Source organism: Agelaius tricolor, unplaced genomic scaffold, assembly GCF_023055355.1.
Source record: "Agelaius tricolor isolate 1412-34295 unplaced genomic scaffold, bAgeTri1.0.p SCAF_28, whole genome shotgun sequence".
In the NCBI taxonomy this organism is placed as follows: domain Eukaryota; kingdom Metazoa; phylum Chordata; class Aves; order Passeriformes; family Icteridae; genus Agelaius; species Agelaius tricolor.
The window spans coordinates 1,925,739-1,937,574 of NW_027269288.1; positions in this window are offsets into that span (position 1 = coordinate 1,925,739).

An 11,836-nucleotide genomic window follows, 5' to 3' on the forward strand; every position below is an offset into this window, starting at 1 on the left:
AAAACATGCCCAGAACTTGTCTAGTGCCTGGTAAATGACTGCAAGATAAACAGATACCATTGTTACCCCACTTAAACCATTTAATCTGAATAATTAACCCTCAAGTGTAGCAATAAATTACCCACTCTCTTTGTCACTAACTTGTTATTTAGTTAAAATATGCTGCAAATTTATATGTGTACATGTTTGAGTATTTTAGCCTGGAACTTCAGTGATGATCTTCCTTTTCTTCATTATTCATGGAGGTATCAGTGCCCGATGGATTGACAAGCAATTGTAAAGAGGAGAAGGAAATTCAAGGCATTTCAGTGTCTAAGCAACCAACCCCCAGCTTGAACTCCATATTGGGAGTAAATCACAGCTGTTTTCATGGGAATCTTGATCCCTTGACAATTCTGTGTGTAAAAAAAAACCAAACAAAAAAACCCAAAAAACCCCCAAAACAAAACAACCAAAAAAAAAAAAAAAGGAAAATCACATATATAAGGATTTATTGTAAATTAGGATCCTTGAAAGGATCAAGTCCTATGGAAATTAATTTTATTTTATTAATGATTTTATATATTTTATATTTATTATTTTTATATTTTACTTATTGTTTTATTCATTATTGAATTTTTATTTTAATTACTATCCGCAAACATCTCTGCAGTGATCTTTCAACCCTGAAAGAGCCCCCATCAAGAGAACAAGGTGTAGCTCAGATGATTGATATAAATAATGCAGTGAACAGTCTGCACAGACCATTGGCTGTCATAATCCAACATTCAGCTGCAATAAAGAGTTTGACTCACAAGAAGAGAACATCAATAATTTAGTTTATAGTCACAGATCCGTGTGTCTGGTTCTGTCACCCTCCTACTTCTTTTCCAAAGGAAAAAGGAATTTCTGCATGGATTTGTCAGAAGAAGCTTGGGTTTGATTTTGCAATTGAGGCAAATATTTCTGCACAGCTGGAGCTGGGGGCTCCTCCTGGCTCTTGGGTCAGGGCCTGAATGTGCCAGCTCTGATCTCTGCTCAGGACCAGCCCACACAGCCCCAAAATGGCAGCAGGAGAGAAGGATGGGAAGCCTTGGAGTGAAACCAGCGAGCCCAGCAAGGCTTTTCTCTGGCTGTGCACCAGCCCCAGTGCTGGCACCACACAGCTGCGTGCAGCTGGGCAGGGCATGGGTTCTTCCTTTTTCATGGGGTCCTGGAAAGGCCCTAAAGGTGCCTGGGGAGGGAAGGAGCCTTATTTCCTGCAGGGACAGCTCTTCCCAAGAGCCCTCGGTGAGCAGCAAGGGGTACAAGGGGCAGGAGCTGGGGACAAAGGATCCCTGAGAGGGACCAGGTGGTTCTGAGCTGTAGGAAGCTGTGGGTGCAGCTGGTGTTTGTCCCCCCTGACACTGACCCTGGGCCTGCAAGCAGAACAAGCACAGAGGAGGGCCTAGGAAGGCACTAAGGGCATTCCTTGCCTTAAATTGAATTAAAGCTCACCTCCCACCCTACTGGCCACTCCAGTTTATGAGGGAACAGTGTTGTCTTCATCTGGGGTAAGACCTGATCTCTGTTGGAAACCTACTGAACAGATGATGGGGTCAGGATCAGCTCCCAAGGACTGCTCTGGGCACACCTGAAATGCTTCCCAAGGAAGCCACATATCCAGCAATGGTGGTGCCAGGTTGGCCTGAGGCAGGCAGTTTTTCCTGGCTCTCCTGGTGGACCAGGAGCCCTCCCAGCCCCCCATTTCTCCTCCCAGCCCTACCTGAGCACCTGGTCACTCCCTCTCCCAGGTGCCTTTGTGATGTCCAGGGCTGCAAGGCCCTGCACACCTTCCTCCATCTGCACTGAGTGGGGAAAGAACCTGCAAACAGTTCAGGGAGGCTCCTGAGCCCAGAGGAACACTTGTACTCAAAGCTGGTAATAAAAACAGAGCAATGGATCTTTCATGTAGCTACAGGCAAAATATCTGGCACAGAGATCAAGGAGTGTTTGGACAAAGCTCTTGGGCTCACTGGCTTGTCCTGTGCAGGATCAGAAGCTGGGCTCTGTGATCCTTGTGGGTCCGTCCCAGCTCTGAAGATTCCATGATTCTGTGGTTCTGTGACACTGGGGAGGGGATTTGCTGCTGTCCAAATGTGAAACTGCTCTTGCCTGGGCTGTTTCCAGACTGCTTCCTTGCTCTCAGAGCAAACCATTAAAAAAGGAATCTCAGCTGGACGGGTCTGGTGTAAAATCTTAAACTTCCCAGGCTGTAAGCTTTTTCTTTCCTGTTCCAGGAAGGGAAGGTGACAGCACAGTGCTGTTCTGGCCCCTACCATGCATTCCCCCAGTAACTGATCTGCTTTGAAAAGTGCCAACAGCAGCTCCAAATCCCCCCCCCCAAGCTTCTCTGCTACACCCCAGGAAGGCACAGCAGTGAGTGCTGAGTAGTTGAGAATTCCCTCCCATCACACTGATGCAAGTCAGGCAGAACTCAGTGGGAATGGGTGGAAAAACACTGAGAGGAAACTGCTCTGTAATCAGAATCTATCCTGGGAGTGTAGGGATGCAATTTCCAGAAGTTACAGAGACCTAAAGAGTGAATTTGAAGGGGATCCAGCTCTAGGTCTCGGCAATCCCTGCTTGACACCTACATGTGAGCTCAGGCCCCAAGGGCTGAGTCACGAGCCCCAAAACTGCAGTTCAAGCACCCAGATTTCTGCCCCAGGAGAGCCTTGATTTGGAGACTTCAGCTCCAGCCAGTACGAAGCCACTGCTGGGGTCACTTTTACCTCTCATAACCAAGTCCACCCTGAGGGTCAGCCTGCAGCTTGGGGTGGTTTTCCTGTGCTCCTGACTGAGTTCCTCTTCCCCTCTCTGGGATCAGGGGATCAGTTTGCTCTCACCTGCAAGGCCAGCAGTGAACCCTCCAGTCCTGGTATTTGTGCTGAGATGTGGAATCACCAATAACCATGGAAGCAGAGAGTGCCAGACTGGTTTGGGTTGGAAGAGACCTTAAAGCCCATCTTGTTCCACCCCTGCCATGGGCAGGACACCTTCCAGTATCCCAGGGTGTTCCAAGCCCTGTCCAGCCTGGCCTTGGGCACTGCCAGGACTGGGGCAGCCCTGGGCACCTCTCTCAGCGCTTTCCCAGCTCCACAGTTCCCTGGAAAGATCCCAGCAATGCTCCTGGTGGGTTTCCCCTGTGCCCCAGCTGCTGTGGTTGATGCTCTGTGACATCAATTCAAGATTTTCACAGCCTCATTCAGGGTTCTCTTAGTGCAAAGGGAAGTGTGGGGGATTGGTTCCCTTTTGGAACTCTTGGTTCTGAAGTTACACCAATAGCTGCAGTTCTGGGTAGCAGAAAGGATTTCTCCCTTGCTGTAGATGCATCATCCTGACTGAATATTTTATGTTTGCTTACCCATTTCACTCCTGTGGGTTTGTATGGAATATTTCTCTCTGATTTCATGTCAGCAATCCTTTAATTTACTGCTGAAAGTAACGATTCCTGTGTTGTTTGGCTGATAAATATCCTTTCTGGTGTGTTTGTGTCTTACACTGCCTTAGACTCTGCATAAAATTTTAATTTCTGTTTGCTTAGCTCTGGGTTTGCTTTCTCCCTCAGCACAATGCAGTGAAGCCTTTGTAGCTCTGCTCGTTCACAGAGCATTGATGTTGACTTCCCATGCAATTTCCTGCTTGTTTGTGTTCCTCTGCCTGTTTTTTTCCTTATCTGGTGCTAGTCAGAGCTGTAAAAAAAAATGTCTGCCTTTTTGGAATGCGCTGGTGTCATAAATGTATAAAATCTGATATTTTGAGGCACTGCTTCTATTGTGCTTTCTTTCCTTGGCTTTTTCTGGTCTGCAGCCTCCTGTGTAACAGTTGATTTTCCAATTATTATTAGATACAAGGCGTTTTTCTTAAGGCAGTTTATCCATTGTCTGCACTGTTCCTTCTTTGCATATTTATCTCCCCTCTTGTATATTTTCTTATTTGCTTTTCAGAGTTTTGACACTTTTTTTTGCTGCGTAGAATCCCAGACTGGTTTGGGTGGGAAGGGACCTTGAAGCCCACCCAGTGCCCCCCTGCCATGGCAGGGACCCCTTCCACTGTCCCAGGCTGCCCCCAGCCTCATCCAGCCTGGCCTTGGGCACTGCCAGGGATCCAGGGGCAGCCCCAGCTGCTCTGGGCACCTGTGCCAGGGCCTGCCCACCCTCACAGGAATAGCAATTCCTTCCTGACATCCGATATTTTCATGCTTTCTCCAGCTCACTCTGGGTCTGCCCCCTTTACCTTGTGCTCCCCAGCCTCCATCGTCCCCCTGCCACCCAGAGAAGTCACTGAGAGCCTCAGGTCTTCTCATCAAGGCCTTGGATGTTCTCAGCAAGGCTTTTTTGTCCTTTATTCTTTGCTTTCAAGACATTCAGCAGCCAAACCAAATACCAGGAGCATCTTGGCTCATTGTTGGGCCATTTCCACCACGAGCTCACCCTTTCCATGGTGTTTTTGCTTAGAGACCAAGTGCACATGGATTTCCTACAGCAGCCTTAGGAGCTGTAACTCCTTTCCAATGCACTTTTGGTGGCAAAACACGATGAAATTTTGACTCCTCAGGTCTTCCCAAGCACATCTGCAAGGGGATCTGCAATTCCCTTATGGTGAATATGAATTCCCACAGGTTCCCAGGCACCCCAGGGCAGTGGTGGCTTTGTGCAGGTGAGGCTGGGAGCCCAAATGGGGACAGCCCCCTCCCTGGGGCTGCAGCACCCCCTCAGAAATGACCCTTTCCCAACTCCAACCACAGATTCTGAGCCTTCACTCCTTGGTCACCAGCCTTCACATAAACAGAGATAAATATTTTTCTTTAGAGGGACTCGAGGAATTGTAGTGTTCTATCAAACCTCTTCCTTCCACACTTTCACTGAATATTAGCACTGAATTTGGACTTTTTTTCTTGTTTTTTATTGAATTCCTAGCCAAGCTGTTTCACAGTTCTGACTATTATTATTTTCTGTTGCATCAAACTGCTTTTAGTCGTTATATATTTATTTTAGTAAGAATTTTAACTGTATTGGTTTGCATTCTCCTCTCTTAGTCCTTTATGCCATGTTTTGTTTAACATTTTAATGTCTAAATAAGGTTCTTTCTTGTGATCTTAATAGAAAATCCATCAAAGTATGAAATGCAGCTCAACTTAAGTGAAGATCCAGGCTCACCACAAGCACAGTAAAATCAAACCATAGCTCTTTGGATTTGTTGATAAAAATCAATTAAAAGTGTATTTCAGGTCAATCTAATATATATAAACTGCCAGGATGAGGTAACATAGATAATAGGATGTTATGGTTCTCAATTAATCAGATCAGGCCACATATATGAAAGTGTCACATTTATGCTGGTTAGTACATTATTCATGAGAATTTATGGAGCTGGGAATGCTCTCAATGGGAAGGTTTGCAGAGAGGGAAATAAATGCAGTGTCAGTGGTCGTGCAGCAGAAAGAGAATAATCAATTGTTCATTTTCCAAACCAAGGGGAGAGGGCAGGATGCTCAAATCAAAATGAAATCCTTTTTTTTGGCTGGGTTTTGTTGGTTTTGTTAAATAAGATTTTAAAATATTGCTAGATTTATTTTGTTAAATAAAATTTTAAAAATAAAACCATGCATACCATCCCTGAAGAATTTAACGAGGCTGAAAAGGACCCTTTTTTGTTCCACAAATCCATGTATCCCATGAGTAAGAGTAGAATAAAATAAAAAATTCCAAGTGTAATTTCTTCTTCTTGTTTTCCAAATGTAAATATCTTACAGATGTTATTCTGAGTCAAGGGTAAGATCATTTCATGTGAAAATGTCACAAGTCACTGGTCTGGCTGGTGAGGCAGATGATTCTCTGTGCAATGGTTGGAGGAGGATTGGTTGGACTTCAAAAAAATTCGGTTTTTTCTGGTTGAAAAGATTTGCCACACAATGCAATTTTTTTACTAATTTCCATCCTTCCTGAGCTCCTCCTTTTTCCTTTTAAAATGCATTTTCAGCAGCAAATCTGGACACATATGGATGTGTGTGCTGGGTGTGTCAATAATTGCATTTACTGAGTGCAACAGGCCCCCAGTGCTGCACCCCCAGTTCTGGGCGACTGCTGGGGGGAAACAAAGGGTGAAATTGCCATTAGAAAAAAGAGCAATGGGAATTTATAGAGAATAAATAATGTCATAAATCCAGGGATGGTGTAGAAAATGGCAGTGGATTATTACAAAGAAAACATGCTCCAAACCCTGGTAACAGCCAGTGAGTCTCAGTGAGCTGTGGGGTGACAATAAATCCACATGGACAGCACAGCCTGCTGGAGTGAAAATGGCAGGAGGGACTAAATATGGGAAACCCTTTTGTTCAGATTAAAATGTCCTTTTTATAGCTATTTATTTGGGATGGGGAAAAGAGGAGGGAGATTAAACAATAATTAATTTCTTTCATTGGAAAGATGTAAACCTAATTCATTTTTTCACTGGTACATGGAAAGAAAGTTTGAATTTGCACTTGATTTTCAGTAAACAAAAGATGTCTAAAACACCTGGAGATAGGAAATAATTATTTGTGTACATTTCTGGGTTTTTTTGCTGCCTTGGTGTCTGGAGATGCTGCTCTGACTTTATTTCCTTCCTAACTTAAATTCTGCAACTTTTCAAAACACCAAAAAAGGTGTTACATTCTGTATCACTTAGAAAGAAGCTGGTTTTCCTGTTTGGAAATCTCCTTCTCACTTGTTTTACCTCTCTCAATCAAATATAATGATTTAAGGTGTCTTGCTCTTTATATCAAAATATTGAGTTTATTCAAGGCTCTGTGTTACCTGTCCTGTGCCTTCTGCTGTACATCCCTATCCAAGCACAGCTTCTCCATTTCAGTACTTTGCTTGTTGCACGTCTGCCAGATAATTCTCTAATCATTCAGTGTTCCACACTGAGCCTCAGCTTTCTTTCTGCTGCATTTGTGTCCTTTTCTATTTCCCTTTTTTGCACTGCCTATCTTCATTATGGAGCTGTGAATGTCAGCTGGGTATCCCAGGCTGATTCTGTGAATGTGCTGGTGGCCTCTCTCCCACAGCAGATCCTTGTCAGAGCTGCCTGGCCCAGACTGACACAAAGCTGGGGATAAGGGGGGTTTAATGACCCCACAGGATTTCTGATCACAGCCTCAGGCCAGCACATGGATACTCCCACAGGAAACAGCCTGGAGCTGCTCCTGCCCCTTTTCCAGACACTCTCCCTCTGAAAGCCGTGGAGGTGGTGCCTGACTCCCAGAGAGTGGAGTATTCACACCTTGTGGGTAAGATTTCCATGTTGACTTTTATCTTCCCCATCCAGGTATATTTTGACAAGACTTGGGAGCTGGGTCTGTCAACAAGGCAGGAACATGGGGCTTTCTCCAGCTGGGACAGTTTCTTTCCTCCTTTCCCTTTCACAGGTTCAAGGGAGGGAAGTTGCTGTGCAAAGAGCACATGTGCAATTTCAGCAGCAAGAGTAGGAGCTGCTGCTGGCAGTGAGGACATGGAAGCAGTGAAGGGGTCTCTCCCCAAACAGTCCAAGCAGTGGTACAGAAATGGGGGTGCAGTAATTTCAGCTTCCTCCATGTTCCATGTGATGGTGCTTTACCCACATGGTTTAACATGTGTGTGTGTTTGAAAGGAATAGAAGAGTCTCTCTAGGGATTGAAGACTAGGAAGCCTTTAGCTTTCTAAAAATTAACATCTCCCAGTCTGTTTTAGACTAGAGGCTGTCAGAGTGATCTCATCCTTAGTGCAAGACCACGGTCAGCATCCTCCTGGGCTTCCCTCAGTCTCCCCAGAGCTGTCTGTGACTGGAATCTCTGCTCTGCTGGGGTGTCTGTGGTGTAGGATCACAGAGGGGTTTGAGTTGGAAGAGACCTTAAAAATCATCATTCCCATTCCATGCACAGCCTTGTGGGCAGCAGGTTTGTCTGAGGGTCTCTAGAGGCTCCCACCACAGACAGCACTGGGCCTGGCAGCCTGAACTTCTTCCTTGCCCATGGTGTGGGTCATCCCTGACAGAGCTCCTAGGATAGCCGTGGAAGTGCTCCAGAGAATTTTCCTTGCACAGGAATTGGCAGCAGCAGCTGGGTGACACCCTGGGTGCCAACGTTGTCTGTGGTGGGAGACTCTGGAGACTCTCAGACAAAACTGCTGCAGAGATATGGCCCATGGAGACATGCATGGAATGGGAATGATGATCTCTAAGGTGCCCTCAAACCACTCTGTGATTCCACACCCCAGAGACCCCAGTGGGGCAGCAATTCCAGACACAGACAGCGCCGGGGAGGCTGAGGGGAGCACGGGAGGATGGTGGCCATGGACTGGTCTTGCACTAAGGATCAGATGACCCTGACAGCCTCAAGTCAAGAAAAGACAGTGGGAGATGTTACTTTGAAGAGAACAAAAGGCTTCCAAGTCTTTAATCCCTAGAGAGGGTTGGGGTTCCTCCCACCCGCTTCGTCCTGTGCTCCTACCAGGAAGTTTTTCCATCAGCCTTTGCCTTGGACAAAGAGAACACACCCACTGCTCTGTACAAAAGGTAGGAAAACCCAATGTTTGGTGATTCCAGTGGATTTTTCCACCCAACATGTGTTGGGAAAAACATTTCAGGAAAATAAAACCACAACAAATCGAGGTCACTAGAGAGTTTGCCAATTCAAAGTGCTCAGTGGCCTGGATTTATGATTTTTTTTCTTTTCCAATTAAATTCACCTTCCCTAAGTGGGGATTTCACACCCCTCGTGTTAAGTAAATTGGTGTCTGGATTTTTATGAGCTTTGGCAGGAAAAAGTAGCCAGTCAACCAAGAAAAATCCCGAGCTTTTGGATGGGGGCATCCAGGATTTCAGGCTCACATCTGAACCAAAGGAATGCTTGTGAGACGCCCTTTGATGAGTAGAGACAATAATTTTGATGCAATTTATAATTAAATATTGTTGTGTATCTCCGTTCTTCCAGAACCTCCCCCTGCCACTGGAGTTTCATGGGGGTTATTTATGCATCGGTGATATATTCTGAATGCCTCACTAACATTGACGGATATTACACTTGATGTTTTTCCTTATGTCCCTTTGGTGGTGCAAATGTGAGAAAGGGCAATGAACTTTCGATGACTCTCTTGTAAAAAAAAAAAATTTTTTTCATCGGGTTCAAAAGTTCAGCGCGTCAAGAGAAATCATCTTCTTGGCGCCATTGCGTGAGGGGCGGGCGAATTTTGGGGAGATTTTTGTCTTACAGTGAGAGATAATTATTCTGGGGTGCAATTTTGGTAATTGTCACCACCAATTGGCTTTCACAAGACTATGTTGATGAATTATTTGTCATGTTTTTATCACCCTCCATGACCCACGGGGTGGGTCGGCCATGCTCAGAGTCGCTTGCGTTGAAGGACAAAGAGCTCTTGGTGCGCCATTCATTGCGGTAAGAGCGCCTCGGGGTCCCTCAGTCTGTGCTTTGCTGAGGTTGGGAGAGTCAAAACAACAAGGTCTTTGCCTTGACAGCAGCGGGCATGACGGGAAGGAAGCATGGAGAAAGAGCATAGCAAAAAACCCCAACAATTCCATCTCTCTCTGCAAATTCTTGCCGAACTCGGGGCTTGGGCCTTTCCAAAGGCAGCGTTTCCTCAAAGCACGCTCATCGGGAGGAACTGAAGAGCAATTATGTCTAAAAATAAATGTGTTGGCAGGAAAAGTCCATTCTGGAAAAAAGCCATCATTTTGGGTGGCCAAATAAAAGCCCAAGCAGATTCCGTGCATGGGGAGAAAAAAAACACCAACAAAAAACCCAAGTGCCAACTGCAGTGTAGTTAATAGGATCAGCTTTTTATAGAAGGTGGCTTCTCTGGATGATGGGCCACGGAATTAAAGAGCATCATAGAATCCCAGATCAGTTTGAGTTAGAAAGGGACTTTAAAGCCCATCTTGTTCCATGCCCTGCCATGGGCAGGGACACCTGTCACTATCCCAGGTTGCTCAAGCTCCATCCAGCCTGGCCTTCGACATTTCCAGGGATGAAGCAATCCCCATCATGCTGTGCAAATCTGGGCAGAGAACCCCTGATAGTCACTTTGATCATCATCTAGCCCCATTATGGGACCTCAGCAACAAACCCGAGGCATTTTCTCCATGAACCAGTCCATGTTCAGGGTGTAGTAGGGTGGTTTTGTCCAGTGATATCTGTCAGGCCAATGCTGCTCCACTGCCCAATACCTGTTGGACAAGGGAATGTGGAGATCAGTATTGGGGCAGAAGTGTTCTTCCCACTCCATCCTGTTCTCTCCTGACTGACTCTGGCTTTGAGAGCCCTACCACTGACCTTTGATGAGTCCTGATGGAAATGGCTGAAGCTGGATTGCTTGAGACAGGAGCATCCTGGAAAGCCTTGGCAGTAATTGTCCTGTGTACAACAGCTCAAAGGCGCTCTGCTTCCAGCCCAAATAAAACATGCAGCTGATGCCACATCTGAGCACCCTCAAAACCTTGAAGTAACTGGCAGAGACAACCATCTGCCCCTGCATGAGGGCTGGGAGTGAGGCTCATCCCACACCACACAGACGTGTTTGCAGGCACACACATTTATTTTAAAGGGGAAGGTAAAGCCAGATGCCCTTGAGCAGCCTTGCCCATGTGCTCAGGTCTGTCCATGCACTGCAGCATGGCAGAGGGGAATCAGGCCAGCTCCCTGTTCAGACAGTGCTGGATTCTCTCAGTCTTGCTGGAAGGTCACAGGTCCTGCTGAGGGAGCTGTGCTCCTCGTGTGGGATGTCTGCCAAGAGCCTGATCCCATTGCAGATGAGGCAAACCATGGCCTGGGCAACATCAGAGGGAAGTGCCCAGCCGACTAAGGGAAAGTAACTTCCTCTCTGACCACTGCTGGGGAAGACAAATTGGACTTACTGTGGCCAGTTTTAGGAACTGTCCCAAGCTTCCAGAGGGATATGGAGAAAAAGGAGAGGCCAGAGGATGATGAAAAGGGTCAGACCCAGGTTCCAGGCCCACAGGCAGGCACAGAGCTGGGTTGGGTTAACCAGGGGGACTCCAAGGAGCAGCTGCAGCAACCCCAAAGCTATTACAGAGAGGATGGAGCCCAGTTCTCAGTGCTGCTAAACAACACAGCAAGGGGCAGTGCCCAAACTGAGGTGGTTCTGAGCTGAGGTGGTTCCCTTTGGACACCAATAGCAGCCCCTGCACTGCAGGTGGGGCCTCACCCTCATGACAGGCAAAAACTTTGATCATCAAAATCTTCCTTTGGCTACTCATAGATCTGGTGTGACAAAGCTTTGTCCTGCTACTCTCTTCCAACACTTTGACTGCCATTCCAGTCCCCTCTTTCTCCCTGAAAAGTCCAGAATGCCACATTTGTGCCAAATTCACCATTTCATCACATCTTCTGTTTTGCACTTCTCTTTTTAACTTCCCCAATGCAATCCCATGCAATTACCTAGGCCTTGTATCTCTGACTTGGCTATCTCTGCAGCCTGTGGCCTATTCTTCAATCAGATCTTCTTTAACACACCTGCAGTATCCTCTGGACCCAGGTGAATGTGCCTTGACCACTGTATTGGAAACAGGGATTTCTGCTGGGCTCTTTGCAGTACCATCCACATCACAGAGTTCTGACTGGGAGCACAGCAGCTCCTTGTGTTTATCTAAATCATTCTCCCTCTGTGAGTGCTCCTGAAGAGACTGTGCTGCTCCTTAGGGATAGCACATTCCTAAATTTCTACTTCCAGGTCACAATACCTGCAAACAAACCCTCCTTCAGTGACAGCAACAGGGACACCAACAGTAACAGGGATGTTGTTTGGACAACACCTCAGCT